Below are 17,632 nucleotides of genomic sequence, written 5' to 3'. Positions count from 1 at the left end.
ATATTTAGTACAGAATTATTATTATATTTTTTATTTTCTTTTGGAAAATATTCAGACAATTTTGTAATTCTGAAATTTTAGTGGCAGTATATTTTCAAAATGTATTTATTTTTAATTCAAAGTATAAGTTCAACAAGTTCTTGTATTTTCTCATCTGTAGCTGTTGCAGTCTTATAGATAGTCGTTGTTGCCTTGTTCGTGGCGTCACACACTGAATCAGCGTCTTCTGCTGCTTTCCATCCAGAGATTCCTCCTTCAACTGCTCCTACAACTGCACACTGTTACATTTTATTGTATTTTTGAAATATCTTACTGGCAGCACTGTTGAGAGTAAGTTACTGTTACTGGCCCTGGCTTACCACAATTGAATTTTACAGTAAAATATCTTTACAGCATAATAATATTACAATAAATTTGCTTTAGTTTATTTTACACAAATTATTTAACAAAATCTTTGCATCTTTTACAGGAATGGCATTGGATTTAATAAATTCCAAATAAGTGACTTGAGTTCATTTAAAACAGTATTTTTTAATTCACTGTCACTATTAAATACATCCATTGTTCACTGTGCTTTATTCTGCAACATTAAAAGAGAGAGAGGACTGAATTCATGGTATCTTAATCGATATTTTTAGTTCTGACAGCTCTTGATCCAAGGAACATCAGTGTTTATAAGCTACTGTAACATTTATATTGTTTGTAAATATTAAAGTGAAACAGTCAATGTTGTACTCTCACTTCTTTTAATTTGAATGCATGCACATTACTGTAAATCATGTGACACAGTGAAAGTAAAACTTAACACAATAGTTAGCACATAATTGCACATCTCAGCAGCTGAACCTGAAAGTTCAGCCGTAGCAGGTGTGTGTGTGCGTATACGTGCACATATATTTATTAATTTATATATATATATATAAACAGCTAGATCTTGATGTGACCATCCAGTGACCTTTCCACTATCTGTCTTGAATCTTTTAGAGGAACAAATAGAAATAAAAGTAAAAGTAAAGTGTTACTGAGGTATGTTCTAGTAACCAGACATCGGTGGATTCATCAATTAAAGCTTAAAAAGAAAGTATTCAGAACCCCTTAAATTTTTTCTCTCTTTATTATATTGCAGCCATTTGCTAAAATCATTTTTAGATCAAAAGGGCGCTTCTACTAAATACTGAGCAAAGGGTCTGAATACATAGGACCATGTGATATTTCAGTTTTTCTTTTTTAATAAGTGTGCAAAAATGTCAACAATTCTGTGTTTTTCTGTCAATATGGGGTGCTGTGTGTACATTAATGAGGAAAAAAATTAACTTAAATGATTTTAGCAAATGGCTGCAATATGACAAAGAGTAAAAAATGTAAGGGGGTCTGAATACTTTCCGTATCCACTGTATGTATATATATATATATATACATATATAGTACAGACCAAAAGTTTGGACACACCTTCTCATTCAAAGAGTTTTCTTTAGAGTAGAGTCACACTGAAGGCATCAAAACTATGAATTAACACATGTGGAATTATATACATAACAAAAAAGTGTGAAACAACTGTAAATATGTCATATTCTAGGTTCTTCAAAGTAGCCACCTTTTGCTTTGATTACTGCTTGCACACTCTTGGCTTTCTCTTGATGAGCTTCAAGAGGTAGTCACCTGAAATGCTCTTCCAACAGTCTTGAAGGAGTTCCCCGAGAGATGCTTAAATCTCTCGTATAATAATAGCTGTAATCAGCAGCGATTTGCTGTATGTTTACAGGTCTAGGGGTGCATCGTGGAGCAGGGGCACTCCTCTTTTTGACCACAAAGGTTGTCGGAATAGCACCTGGTCTCAGCCTACTCTTTAATTTTTTGGTCATTACAAATTGGTTTTCCTCAAAATGTGCCTGCAGAGTGACTTGAGTTTAGTTTCCACACACAACATTTTTTTTTTTTGTCTACCCACATATTAAATGCACAGTTATAGGTAACACTGATGACTCCCTGCAATGTCTCAGCTCCCTGGGTTTAAATAAATTTAAGTATAATTACCTAGAATTTTTTTTGTTGTTGTTGTAATTTTTATTTATATTTAGATTGCTGCTGCTGCTGCTGCTGTCTTGATCCAACCATTATTTTCTCCTCTCCATGTCAGCGGGGAAGCCATACATTCGCACACCTTCCTCTGACCGAGTGGAGCATCCCCATGCAGCACAGCAAACCATGGTGGAGACTATGCAAGGACAACATGAAAGAAAGGACACATACAAAATGCTTGGCATGCTATTACATTTATTAAAAATGTATTCATGAATTGCTGTAAATAGTTAATTGCATTTATTTCAATAAAAGTACAAAGAAAAAGTCATCTCGTAATATATAATTACAATTTAAAATAACTGTTTTCTATTTTAAAATGTAATATACTCATGTGATGCCAAGCTGAATTTTCAGCATCATTACTTTTGAATGGCAGTGTACATGTTTGTATACGAGTATGCCTGAATATATTGTGTATATGAATAAGTACATAATTATATTAATACATGTAATTGTAAGAATTGTAAACAATAAGCTTCATTTTACATTTACTTAAAATGCTAATTACTGCTGCTAACAGTATAGTGCAAGCTGAAAATCAACTTGTCACCAGCCTGTCTCTGTACTATCTGAAAGTCATCAATATGACATTAGTTAACATGAGATCAGTGAAAAAAAGAACAATATGTAACGTAAAAAGGCAACCGCAACCCGTTTATACAATTTAACGTTAGCCTGAAATAAGTTTTTAAAATAACGGTAAGTTAATTGAACACTAATCCTCAAAAATTACCTGATTTGATATTTTAAAAACAACATCGCTATAACTACATATTCATGCTACATACATATGTCGGTGTGTTGTAGAAATATATAAAATAAATGCATTTATTGACTCCTTATTACCAGAAATCACAGTTTTGTCACTCTACTCTATCAGTTTGAATGGCCGCCAACGCACTTCCTGGAACTATCTGAAGTCTGAATCACGTGACAACCAAACATTTCGAACTTCCGTTGTCACAACTCTCTCTCTCTATGGTTCTGCTTAATTCTAAGCGGTAATTCTAAGCTCATCACCTGTCCAATACAGTCCCAACAGTGAAGCATGCTGGTGGCGGCATCATGCTGTGGGGGTGTTTTTCAGCTGCAGGGACAGGACGACCCTCGAGGGAAAGATGAATGTGGCCTAGTACAGGGATATCCTGGATGAAAACCTTCTCCAGAGAGCTCAGGACCTCAGATTGGGCCGAAGGTTCACCTTCCAACAAGACAATGACCCCAAGCACACAGCTAAAATAACAAAGGAGTGGCTTCACAACAACTCTGTGACTGTTCTTGAAAGGCCCAGCCAGAGCCCTGACTTAAACCCAATTGTGCATCTCTGGAGAGACCTGAAAATGGCTGTCCACCAATGTTTACCATCCAACCTGACAGAACTGGAGAGGATCTGAAAGGAGGAATGGCAGAGGATCCCCAAATCCAGGTGTGAAGAACTTGTTGCATCTTTCCTCAAAAGACTCATGGCTGTATTAGATCAAAAGGGCGCTTCTACTAAATACTGAGCAAAGGGTCTGAATACATAGGACCATGCGATATTTCAGTTTTTCTTTTTTAATAAGTGTGCAAAAGTGTCAACAATTCTGTGTTTTTCTGTCAATATGGGGTGCTGTGTGTACATTAATGAGGAAAAAAATTAACTTAAATGATTTTAGCAAATGGCTGCAATATGAAAAAGAGTAAAAAATGTAAGGGGGTCTGAATACTTTCCGTATCCACTGTATGTATATATATATATATATATATACATATATAGTACAGACCAAAAGTTTGGACACACCTTCTCATTCAAAGAGTTTTCTTTAGAGTAGAGTCACACTGAAGGCATCAAAACTATGAATTAACACATGTGGAATTATATACATAACAAAAAAGTGTGAAACAACTGTAAATATGTCATATTCTAGGTTCTTCAAAGTAGCCACCTTTTGCTTTGATTACTGCTTTGCACACTCTTGGCTTTCTCTTGATGAGCTTCAAGAGGTAGTCACCTGAAATGGTCTTCCAACAGTCTTGAAGGAGTTCCCCGAGAGATGCTTAGCACTTGTTGGCCCTTTTGCCTTCTGTCTGGGTTCATATAATATATATATATATATATATATATATATATATATATATATATATATATATATATATATATATATATATATATATATATATATATATATATATATATATATATATATATATATATATATATATATATTACATATTAGTAATTTGTACCAAATAAGGTTTATTTAGTGTTGTTCACCTACACGCAAGATCTGGTAAGTCAGAATTAGAATTTCCTTTAGTATTAGTATTTTAAACAATTAAATTATTAATTGTTATATATTGTGTACGTATTTCAAACAGCACATTTATTTTTATTAACAAATGACCAATCATCACTACAGGCTTTCTACAGGGTTTGGCATGGTTTGATGATTTCCAGGTCAATAATAATTTGTAATCAGACCATGCCTAAACTAAATATAACTGAAACGGCTCCTTATACTTAACACTGTTTGGCCGAGCAGAGGAAAAGTGCCTTTTGATTAAACCACTCCATTCATATGCATTTATTTGAGTTTGGGTGAAAAGACTTTCAAAAGAGGAACAGAAAGTAATTTCAGTGTTCATATAGCGACCGTAGCACATACTGTAGATCTTTCATCTTTCCTTCCTCAAATTTACTGAGACAAATTGCTCCAATACAGAAAATAATAAACTATTAATCTATGTGTAACAGAGTGATTATTGCAATTGGTGTAATAGAGAATGTTTTTTTTATGTAAAATAGTATGCTTTAAAACAAAACTCATGTAACAGTATAAACACCTATTTTATTTATTTTTTAATTACAGCTTTTGTCGTATGTATTAAATGCTGCACATCATTTTCATGAAATTTGTGGTCAGTTCAAAATATGAAAATAAATTATAAAAAAATGTTTTGACTGCATGCCACTAACATTTCAGACTGACATAAGTAATTGTTTTTTTTGTCAAATATTTTCAAATACTATAAAAAAAAAATGTTGTTTTTTATATACATTGTCACCCTCAGTACTCATTTTAATTTCTTAATATACATTTTGCATAAATCGAGTATTGCTTTACCTATTACTTTGCAAAAACAGAACAAAGGCATGCACATAACTGGCAAACTGTTAAAATTGCTTACTCAAAAGCGGTGATAAGAAGAGAATGGAACAAAACTGGCACAGCAAAGTGTAAATTAATGTATGTATATGATAAATGTGGTAAAGGCTTGTTAATGAAAGTTTTAACTGTCTGATGAAGAACCTGCTTGCTCAAAACATCACATGTCATAGTCTGTTATTCAATTTTAGCCTTTACTTATTACATTGTTTTATATGACTGTATAATTGTATGTTTTGTGCTGCATAATAAGTGACTGTTTCATTTCAAGGAGTTCAGTGTCACAGAATGATCTTTGCTTTGGTAACACTTTTTGAAATGTATGATGATCAGACAAAGTGTTAGTAATAAAGTATATTTGAATAAACATCTATTTTTTCTCTCTCTTCACTTTGTGGCCTTGCCCTGACAAGGTTTTGGCTATTCGTGCTGTATGTCAGAATCAAGAACCAAATCTATTTTCTGACAGAGAGTCAAATAAAAGAAACTGTTAATGATTAATAGTTAAACTGGACATTGTGATGACAATTTGACGCTATACCCCTCTACAAGATCATGTTTGATATGAAGCCATACATATCAAGCCATACTTACTGTCTTTTATACATGTCACAGTTTAATTCTCTTGTTACAGCAGGAGGAAGCTGGATCACATCTGCCTCACATGCCAATATATGATCATATCATCGGACTTTTAGAGTCACCATTGGCAGATAGCAGAGATTATGTAGTGTCCAAATATCAGACAGAAGGAATATAATTAATGTCCTTCATGTTGTAGATTAGTGGACAGGTGGGCAGTTTATTACATGATGAGCTGTTTCCACACATGCTCAGTTTGTTTTAGTGTGTTTATAGATTAGAAAATAATTAACTTGACACTGAAAGATATTTTCCAATAGGCTTATATAAAAAGAAAATGAAAGCTACTGTAGATCATACATCAACACACTGCCCACTTGAAACTGGTGCAACAAAATAAATGATTGACCAAAGTCAAAGAGTGTCACAAGACAGAGTTCACAAGTGGATGTAAATAGTGTGTCCTTGTTTATTTGATCTATAGCTAAAATATTCGAATTGGTCATATTTTTCTTTTTTGTATATTTGTACATATTTATGTAATTTTCATGGTTACTTTCTCATATGCCTAAATGGCTCTATTTATTTATTTTTTGGCAATGTTCTCCAATTGTAAACTGAACTGAGTTGTATTACTGCAGTCCTAACATTGTTACATATTTTGTGTATTAATTTATACTCAGTAAGCACTTTATCATCGAGAACAAGAAGATTATTAATTGTTTTGTTATTCCTAATTGTTTACCGTTTACATTTCTCTTAATAAGCTATTTCATTGTAACTTACCTCAGTGTGACAACATGCCCTGCTAATCTTCCATGCTAACTTTTTATTTATTTATTTTTAAATTCTCCAATTTTTTAAAATGTATTTTCTAGTCAAAACTGAAAGGTATCTATTCAGGGCAGTAAATCGCCACCCTTTACTAATCTTCTCTCCCTAATTTAATAGACAAGCATACTGTATATATAACAACCATGAATTATTCTAGATGATTTTGAATTGCCTTGAACGTAAGCTTTTTGAATATTACTTTCACTACAGACGCCAACATCAACAGCAGAGAAGGATATTGGGAGGTTTGTTAAAAATAGCCTGACAATATTTTGCTAAGGGATTGATTCCATAAACACATATTAGACCATTAACAAAGATTTAATTTTGTTGTACTGTTTATTAATTGGCAGCTTAAAACAAAAGCCATTTTAAACATTATAGATCTGTTTTTATAGGAGTATTTGAATTATCTCCACAGTTGAGATCCCTCAAATAATTTTTCTATTAATGTCTGTGAAGCTGCTTTAGCATATCTGTACTGAACGAAGTGTTTTAGAAATAAAGGTGGCTGTCACTGGATGGGAAGCAGCTGAAGACGCTGAATCAATGTATGATGCAATGACGAGAGAAATCGACCAAGACTTTGAGCTGGCAAAACATGAAACTGAGAATGGTCACCAGTTTACTGCTTTTAAAACTGACAGCTAAGTATAAAAACAAGTAAAGATTTAACATGACATTGTCACACCCAGGGGCTGGCTATGCTTTAACTAAGCCACACCCCTTCTCAACTTCCACCTCGAGGAGGTCCCCAAACCCGACCCAATGGCCAAACAACACGAGAACAAGTAAGTGATAAAACAATCTTTATTTAAATATTTAAAAATAGCTTGGGGAATAGGGAAAGGGCAATTAAAACTAAACTCTGACTCGGCCCTCCAGATGGGCTATGGCCGGGAAGAGGTCAGGGAGCAAGGGGGCCACGGGGATCCGGGGCGTAGGACTCGGGCCCCGGCCTGAGTCTTAGGTATCCGTAGCGCCCTCCTTCTTCCTCCTCTTCACTGAATACAGCTCACGGTAAGTACTGGTTCACACAGTTCGTTCTCGAGGTGCTCACTCTCTTTCTCTTCCTCCACAGGCAACGGGCTCTTTCTCTTTCTCCACAGGCAACGGCTGGGACACACAGGCACAGTTAATTCAGCTTGGTTTTGCTCTCACCTCTTCGCTGATTACAGCTCACAGTAAGTACTGGTTCACACAGTTCGTTCCTTGGGTGCTCACTCGCTTTCTCTTTCTCCACAGGCAACGGCTGGGACACACAGGCACAGTTAGTTCAGCTTGGTTCTGCTCTCACCTCTTCGCTGATTACAGCTCACAGTAAGTACTGGTTCACACAGTTCGTTCCTTGGGTGCTCACTCGCTTTCTCTTTCTCCACAGGCAGCGGCGTAAGTACAGGTTTCCTCAGTCTCTCCTCGTGTTACCCACTCTCTCTCCTTTTCTCTCCACAGGTATCAACTTGGGCACAATAGCACAGTTAGTTTGCTTTGAATGGCTCTCACCTCTGGGCTGGACACAGCGTACTGTAAGTACAGGGTTCGCTCTATTCCTCCTCGTGTTATTCACTCTCTCTCTCCTTTTCTCTCCACAGGTATCAACTTGGGCACAATAGCACAGTTAGTTTGCTTTGAATGGCTCTCACCTCTGGGCTGGACACAGCGTACTGTAAGTACAGGGTTCGCTCTATTCCTCCTCGTGTTATTCACTCTCTCTCTCCTTTTCTCTCCACAGGTATCAACTTGGGCACAATAGCACAGTTAGTTTGCTTTGAATGGCTCTCACCTCTGGGCTGGACACAGCGTACTGTAAGTACAGGGTTCGCTCTATTCCTCCTCGTGTTATTCACCTCTCTCTCCTTTTCTCTCCACAGGTATCAACTTGGGCACAATAGCACAGTTAGTTTGCTTTAAATGGCTCTCACCTCTGGGCTGGACACAGCGTACTGTAAGTACAGGGTTCGCTCTATTCCTCCTCGTGTTATTCCCTCTCTCTCCTTTTCTCTCCACAGATATCAACTTGGGCACAATAGCACCGTTAGTTTGCTTTGAATGGCTCTCACCTCTGGGCTGAACACAGCGCACTGTAAGTACAGGTTTCCTCTGTTTCTCCTTGTGTTACTCACTCTCTTTCCTTTCCTCTCCACAGGTATCAACTTGGACACAAAACACAGTTACTCTGCTTTGGATGGCTTTCACCTCTGGGCTGGACACAGCGTACCGTGCTATCTCCGGAGATCTGAAGCACGCTCACAACATATACTGTACTGAACTAGGCTAGGACCAGCAATCTCCTTGTCCTCCCACGCCGAAGTGCGTGAAGGCGGGGGTTTATCTGACAGGACACACGGCAATACACAGCAGCCCACAGCAATATACAGCACCACGTCAAAATTATAGGTTTTCACAGCACGAAGACTCACCCACCACACTCAGTGTACGGAAAGGACACCCGTCTTCCTTCACTTCGCTTGGTTCGGATCTGGCGATGGAATATGCGGCCTAGCTAGTGATGTCGTCGTTGTGACTACTTCAATAAGTATTCCTTCGGCTCTCCCACCACACTATATTAGGGGTAGGGCCGCCCTCCTCCTCCTGGAGAGATCTACACAACGCCAGGTCAATATACAGGGCACTTTCGACTGGCTCTTAGTACTCACATCAATGCCACTTCCAATCCCCTTTTTCACGTCGTCTCAGTTCGCCGTATAATCTGTTCACTTCTCAACCTTTAAGGTTCGCGATGTCTTCACAATCATACAATTCCAGCCTGAGGGAGAGAGAGAGTTAGACAGCTACCAGCAGCGTACCAAGACGGGCACAACCCAGTGCTTCACACACACCAAAAAGAGCTTCCCAGACTGGGAAATAACTTGGCCTTAAGTACTGCCTTGTCCAGCGTATCCTCCAATCACCAACCGCTGTCCCTAACTAGGCACAGGTGCATCGAATTCCCTGATTTTCCTTCTTACGGCGCTACCGGAAGTTCCGGTGTTCTGTTTTTCCGGTCCGGGCGGAAACGCTTCCGGGCGGAACCAAACTTCCCGAATTTTGGTTCCGCCCCTAAAGATCGTCACCTTGTGACATCCTCCCCCGCCAATCCGTTCTAGTCCCTAGAACGTCCTCGGGCTGTCCACTCCCCATAGCGGGCAGGGGGTCGGCCTCGGTTCTCTCGCTGGGATCGTCTCACTGGTGAATCGGGCTCAGCTTGTTCAGGGGCTGCTTCTGGTTCTCTCGGGGCGATCGGGGGTGGTGCCACCACGGGTCTCCCTGGTACCACAGCCCAACCTTCAATCCAGGGGGCCGCTGGTACAGGTTCCGTGGGGACTTCTTCCACGGCTTCAGGGTAGTTAGGGCATGGGCGAATCATGTTCCGGTGCACCACACGGTCGGGGCCTGACTTCCCTTCTGGCCGGATGGTATAGACCGGCTGCCCCGGCCTCTGCTGCCGGCAGACTACATAAGGGGTGGCCTCCCAACGGTCACTCAGTTTCCCCTTCCCCTGCCGCCGATTATCTCTCACCAACACCCTCTCTCCTGGCAGTAGAGGGGCTTCTCTAGCAGTCCGATCATACAACCGCTTACTTTTCTCTCCTGCCGTCTGTATCCTTTTTGACACCTGCTCGTAGGCGAAATGCAAGCGCTGGTGATGGCGCCCCACCCACTCCGTTACACTTGCTTCCTCTTGGTCGGCTATCACTCCTAGGACCAGGTCAGTAGGCATTCGTATGTGTCTGCCAAACATCAGGTAAGTGGGAGCGTAACCCGTAGTACTATGTATACTGTTGTTATAGGCCTGTAGGAGGTTTGGCAAGGCACTCACCCAATCGTCCTGCCGTTGTTGGTCCAAGGTCCCCAGCAGCCCCAATAGGGTCTGATTGAATCTCTCACAGCCGCCGTTCCCCTGAGGATGATACGAAGTGGTGTGAGTTTTCGTGCAACCGTACAACTGGCATAGTTCTCTAATTACCCTGGACTCAAAGTTGGCTCCTTGATCGGAGTGCAGAAACTCCGGGCATCCGAACGTCTGGAAGACGGCCCGCCATAAAACTGTAGCGGTGGTGGTTGCAGTCTGGTCGAGGGTGGGGATAGCCCAAGCGTACTTTGTGAACAAATCCGTTATTACCAAGATGTTCTGGTAGCGATCTCGTGGTCGGCCCAGTGTCAAGAAGTCCATAGCCATGATATGAAGGGGGGCCTTCGCATGGATGGGTACCATTGGCGCTCGGACCTCCCGTCTGGACTTAAACAATATGCATCTCGGGCAAGCTTGAATTAGGGCGTGCACCGATGCCTCTAGCCCGGGCCAAAAGAAGAATCTCCTAAGCAGGGACACGGTCCTCTCCTGTCCCTGATGCCCCAACTGGTTGTGGTACGCCGAAACTAAAGCCGTTACCTCATCTGCGGGTACCACGATCTGGCGTACTTCTTCGCCCAACTTCGGGTCACTGACCCTTCTGCACAAAACGCCATCTCTCAGCTCCAGCCTGTCCCATTGCCCCAGCAGCCTCCTCCCAGTATCCGTCTGGGCCAACCTCTCCGCTGGCGTCAGCCGTCGGCCCTGTTCCAGCCATTCTCTTACCAGCCGCACATCTTGATCCCTGGCCTGTCTCTCCCTCCACCGACGGGGATCCCATCCCCAGTTCTCAGGCACGGCCTCTTGTCTGCTGCCTGGTGCCTCTACTGCTCCTACCATATAGCCCTCCTCCGGGCTGGCCCCTCCGGGGCTTTCCGCTTCGGGCAGCCTTGAGAGGACGTCCGCGTTCGTGTGTTCACGCCCTGGTCGATACTGTAGTTGATAGTCAAAGTTGGCCAGTTGGGCCACCCACCGCTGCTCCACGGCTCCCAGCTTCGCCGTCTGTAAGTGTACTAATGGGTTATTGTCTGTAATGATCGTCACCTTGGCACCCCAGAGGTAGTCTTTAAATTTCTCACTTAGGGCCCACTTCAACGCCAGCAGCTCCAATTTGAAAGAACTATAGTTCGCATCGTTCCTCTCGGCTGGGTGGAGGCTCCGGCTGGCGTACGCGATGACCCTCTCAACTCCGTCCTGCCGTTGAGCCAACACCGCTCCCAGCCCGAGATTGCTGGCATCTGTATACAAAAGGAATGGTTTTGTGAAATCTGCGTATGCCAAGATAGGGGCCTGTAGCAGCTCCTGCTTCAATGTCTGGAACGCCGACTCACAATTTGCATCCCAGTCTACGTTGGGCGACCCCCGGCCCCGGTTACGACCTGTGCCAACCAGCAACTGATTAAGGGGTTTAGCAATTTTTGAAAAGTCCTTTATGAAACGCCTATAGTATCCCACAAATCCTAAAAAGGATCGCACTTGCCTCACTGTCCTCGGGGCCTTCCAGTCCTTCACGGCCGATACCTTTCCAGGATCTACGGACACTCCAGCCGCACTGACCACGTGGCCCAGAAAGTTGACTTCTCTCCGTAGTAAGTGACACTTATTGGGCTGTAGTTTCAATCCGTACTTCTCCATGGCCCGAAAGACTTCCTCGAGGTGCCTCAGGTGTGAATCAAAATCTGGGGAGTAGACAATCACATCATCCAGGTAAACTAATACTGACTCCATTAACTGACCTCCCAAGCACCGCTGCATCAGCCGCTGGAAGGTGGCCGGAGCGTTACAGAGCCCGAAAGGCATCCGGTCCCATTCAAATAGTCCAAACGGGGTTGTAAAGGCAGTCTTCTCCCGGTCTGCTTCGGCCACCTGCACCTGCCAGTAGCCACTGGCCAAATCTAGGGTAGAGTACCATGCCGACTGCGTGAGGCTGGCAAGCGAATCTTCGACCCGTGGCAAAGGGAAAGCGTCTTTCTTAGTCACGAGGTTCAGCTTACGGTAGTCCACGCAGAATCTCCAAGCCCCCGTCTTCTTTTGCACCAGCACTATGGGGGCCGCCCACGGGCTGCTGCTTTCCCTAACAACTCCTTGCTTCAGCATGCCTTGCAGGAGTGTACGTACCTCGGTATACAAAGTGGGCGGAATTGGGCGATACCTCTCCCGGCTGGGCCCTGCATCCCCGGTAGGTATATGATGTTGTACCACCTGGGTGCATCCGTAGTCTTCGTCGTGGGTGGCGAACACATGCTGCCATCTCCGAAGGAGGGCCTGTAACTTCTGTGTCTGTGCTTGCTCTAAATCCTCCCCTTGTAACGACTCACCCGCCAGGTGGCTCGGCACACTCCTCTCCATACCACCCCATGGGGTGTCTACTTGTGTCAGGGCCACCTCGATGACAGTGGGGCACACCTGACGAAAACTAATATCCCTCTCTTCCCTTACTTGGTGGGATGTAACCGTTGTCAGACGGGCTAATCGTTGGTGCCGATGTAGTTGCACCGCGTATGGATGTACATTCCGTATCCTCACGGGGACTCTCCCCCGCCGGACCGTCGATAATCCTCGTGCCACTTCCACTTGTGGACAATCCACATGGGGCTCCACCAGCACCCACTCTTCTGGGCCCGCTCTTCGGGGCGGTACTCGCGCCCACACAACAGCCTCACTTTTTGCGGGGACAGACAAAGCAAAACGACACATCACTCTTCCTACCTCTTCCTGTTCCCTGCGGACTTGGCTCATTTGCACCCTTCGACAGTCAGCTCCCACACACTCCCACTTGGGCCTCTCTGCAGGTGGTATCTTCGATACGGGCCTAGCCCGAAATAGCTCTTCCCAGCAATCAGCGAGGACATTCATGCCCAACAGGGCTCGATGTGCACCCAGACAATGGTCTTGCACGATAATCACACCTTTCTGGGGGACCATCACTCCGTGAACCTCTAGGTCCGTCAATCGGTAGCCAATATATGGGATGTCGAGGCCGTTTGCGCCCTTCAGAGTAAGCCAGGGGGCCTCCGCCCCTGGTGCCCCTTGTTTCCCAAACACTTCTTCGGATAAACTCTCAGCAAACAACGTCACTTGGGAGCCTGTGTCTACCAGGCATTGAATCTCCTTGCCGCACACTCTCACCTTCGCCACGGGGCTACGCCCAATCATCTGGCTCCTAGAGCCATATCCTCTTCCAGGGTCTTCTCGAGGGGTCCCGGCCACACGACCCACAGTGGCCGGCCGACCTAAAAACCCCCTTCTGACGCCCTGCGGGGCCCACACTGACGACTATAGTGACCTGGTTTGCCACAGCGGTTACAGATGGGTCGCCCTTGCTCGTCCCATTCGAAACGGGGCCGGTTAAAGTGGTTCGGGCGCCTGAACGGCTCTCGGCCTCCCTCTGAGTACACTCGGTCTCGGGGCGCCGGCCGTGGTTCCTCCCGCGCCCGTCCTTGGCGCAATTCTCCTACGAGGGCTTTAGACAGTTCAGACATCTGATCGCGGACATCTTTCAAAAGTTCAGCCTTCAGTGCTTGCTTCCAGTCAGGGCCTCCGGGTTGTGCTGGTGCTACTTCACTGACAACCGCACACACTGGGGAACCACTCACCTCAGTCTCATCACCTTCCAGGGCCAGTGCCTCTTTCTTCAGATCTTCGAACGTAAGACCCGGGTCCCTTCGAAACTGGATACGTAGGCTCTGTCTCACCGGACCCTCCTTCAACCCCAGAAGAAACTGGTCCCGCAATAGAGTCTCCCCATCTCCCAACCCGTGGTCCCGACGGGTCTGTAGTCGGGCGAATTGCTCTCGCAACCTCAGGGCGAAAGCTCTAATCGGTTGGCGGGGGCCCTGCTTACAATTGAAGAACTGGGAGCGAAGGACAGCTACGGGGGTGTGGTCACCATACTGTTCAGTGAGGAACTGGAACACGGTTTGGGCGTTGGCTCTAACGGCTTCGGGGGCGGCATGCACCTCTCGCCGCGCTTCTCCATCCAGGGAGTTTAACACAAATTGAAGCCGCTGGGCTGCACTAAGGCCCTGTAGGTCGGCCAAGTACTCTAGTTGAGCCTTCCATTCAGACAATCGTACCTCGGATTCTGTCCCCCCATATTTTTGAATCCAGGGGCTCCCCATAAAAACGGGCATGGCACGGGGTTGGGCTGAAAGCCCCGCGTTGTCGGTCATTGGACGACCTTGGTTACTCAACTCGAGGTGGAAATCCTGCCGACTACGCCAAATCTGTCACACCCAGGGGCTGGCTATGCTTTAACTAAGCCACACCCCTTCTCAACTTCCACCTCGAGGAGGTCCCCAAACCCGACCCAATGGCCAAACAACACGAGAACAAGTAAGTGATAAAACAATCTTTATTTAAATATTTAAAAATAGCTTGGGGAATAGGGAAAGGGCAATTAAAACTAAACTCTGACTCGGCCCTCCAGATGGGCTATGGCCGGGAAGAGGTCAGGGAGCAAGGGGGCCACGGGGATCCGGGGCGTAGGACTCGGGCCCCGGCCTGAGTCTTAGGTATCCGTAGCGCCCTCCTTCTTCCTCCTCTTCACTGAATACAGCTCACGGTAAGTACTGGTTCACACAGTTCGTTCTCGAGGTGCTCACTCTCTTTCTCTTCCTCCACAGGCAACGGGCTCTTTCTCTTTCTCCACAGGCAACGGCTGGGACACACAGGCACAGTTAATTCAGCTTGGTTTTGCTCTCACCTCTTCGCTGATTACAGCTCACAGTAAGTACTGGTTCACACAGTTCGTTCCTTGGGTGCTCACTCGCTTTCTCTTTCTCCACAGGCAACGGCTGGGACACACAGGCACAGTTAGTTCAGCTTGGTTCTGCTCTCACCTCTTCGCTGATTACAGCTCACAGTAAGTACTGGTTCACACAGTTCGTTCCTTGGGTGCTCACTCGCTTTCTCTTTCTCCACAGGCAGCGGCGTAAGTACAGGTTTCCTCAGTCTCTCCTCGTGTTACCCACTCTCTCTCCTTTTCTCTCCACAGGTATCAACTTGGGCACAATAGCACAGTTAGTTTGCTTTGAATGGCTCTCACCTCTGGGCTGGACACAGCGTACTGTAAGTACAGGGTTCGCTCTATTCCTCCTCGTGTTATTCACTCTCTCTCTCCTTTTCTCTCCACAGGTATCAACTTGGGCACAATAGCACAGTTAGTTTGCTTTGAATGGCTCTCACCTCTGGGCTGGACACAGCGTACTGTAAGTACAGGGTTCGCTCTATTCCTCCTCGTGTTATTCACTCTCTCTCTCCTTTTCTCTCCACAGGTATCAACTTGGGCACAATAGCACAGTTAGTTTGCTTTGAATGGCTCTCACCTCTGGGCTGGACACAGCGTACTGTAAGTACAGGGTTCGCTCTATTCCTCCTCGTGTTATTCACCTCTCTCTCCTTTTCTCTCCACAGGTATCAACTTGGGCACAATAGCACAGTTAGTTTGCTTTAAATGGCTCTCACCTCTGGGCTGGACACAGCGTACTGTAAGTACAGGGTTCGCTCTATTCCTCCTCGTGTTATTCCCTCTCTCTCCTTTTCTCTCCACAGATATCAACTTGGGCACAATAGCACCGTTAGTTTGCTTTGAATGGCTCTCACCTCTGGGCTGAACACAGCGCACTGTAAGTACAGGTTTCCTCTGTTTCTCCTTGTGTTACTCACTCTCTTTCCTTTCCTCTCCACAGGTATCAACTTGGACACAAAACACAGTTACTCTGCTTTGGATGGCTTTCACCTCTGGGCTGGACACAGCGTACCGTGCTATCTCCGGAGATCTGAAGCACGCTCACAACATATACTGTACTGAACTAGGCTAGGACCAGCAATCTCCTTGTCCTCCCACGCCGAAGTGCGTGAAGGCGGGGGTTTATCTGACAGGACACACGGCAATACACAGCAGCCCACAGCAATATACAGCACCACGTCAAAATTATAGGTTTTCACAGCACGAAGACTCACCCACCACACTCAGTGTACGGAAAGGACACCCGTCTTCCTTCACTTCGCTTGGTTCGGATCTGGCGATGGAATATGCGGCCTAGCTAGTGATGTCGTCGTTGTGACTACTTCAATAAGTATTCCTTCGGCTCTCCCACCACACTATATTAGGGGTAGGGCCGCCCTCCTCCTCCTGGAGAGATCTACACAACGCCAGGTCAATATACAGGGCACTTTCGACTGGCTCTTAGTACTCACATCAATGCCACTTCCAATCCCCTTTTTCACGTCGTCTCAGTTCGCCGTATAATCTGTTCACTTCTCAACCTTTAAGGTTCGCGATGTCTTCACAATCATACAATTCCAGCCTGAGGGAGAGAGAGAGTTAGACAGCTACCAGCAGCGTACCAAGACGGGCACAACCCAGTGCTTCACACACACCAAAAAGAGCTTCCCAGACTGGGAAATAACTTGGCCTTAAGTACTGCCTTGTCCAGCGTATCCTCCAATCACCAACCGCTGTCCCTAACTAGGCACAGGTGCATCGAATTCCCTGATTTTCCTTCTTACGGCGCTACCGGAAGTTCCGGTGTTCTGTTTTTCCGGTCCGGGCGGAAACGCTTCCGGGCGGAACCAAACTTCCCGAATTTTGGTTCCGCCCCTAAAGATCGTCACCTTGTGACAACATTTATGAAAGTAGATCTGCACTAATATTTGTATTCTGCAGCATCATTGATGCGTTTTATTTTCCTCTGTCGCTTTTAAGTGATTAACTCAAGAGGATGTATTGCTTTACTGTTTAATGTCTAATAGTCTGTCTAATAAAAACATGAAATGTTTTGATCTATCAAGTATCAGTTTGTTTTATATGTAGTGTAGCGGCTCATTCATAAAATATTATTCTCACATGTATTCTCAGAGTCATTCCCAACTTCAACAAAAGTTCAGTCACACGATTTACAATATGCTAATTATTAGTTTTATTGTGATGCTAAGGACCTATTATATTTTATTATATTTCCATATATCATTCATATACATAGTATCACACAAAAGTAATTATTTTTCAGAAGAAAAAAGAAAAAGTAATTTATTTGGATTTAGTATGAGGTATAATACAAAACACTAAACCATTCCTGCTTATACTGTTTATACATTAAAAGGACAATTCTGCTACAAACAGACAAAACAT

General features: G+C 44.3%; 1 protein-coding gene across 1 annotated transcript in view; it reads right to left on the bottom strand.

Moving 5' to 3' along the window:
- LOC132100596 (macrophage mannose receptor 1-like) overlaps positions 1 to 17,632 on the bottom strand; it is a 124,150-nt gene that overhangs the window by 21,781 nt on the left and 84,737 nt on the right. The window lies entirely within an intron of this gene.

The sequence above is a fragment of the Carassius carassius genome, chromosome 2 (genome assembly GCF_963082965.1).
Source record: "Carassius carassius chromosome 2, fCarCar2.1, whole genome shotgun sequence".
NCBI classification, from domain to species: Eukaryota; Metazoa; Chordata; class Actinopteri; order Cypriniformes; family Cyprinidae; genus Carassius; species Carassius carassius.
Note: the sequence above shows the minus strand (reverse complement) of the source record. Positions and strands in the feature narration are given on the sequence as shown.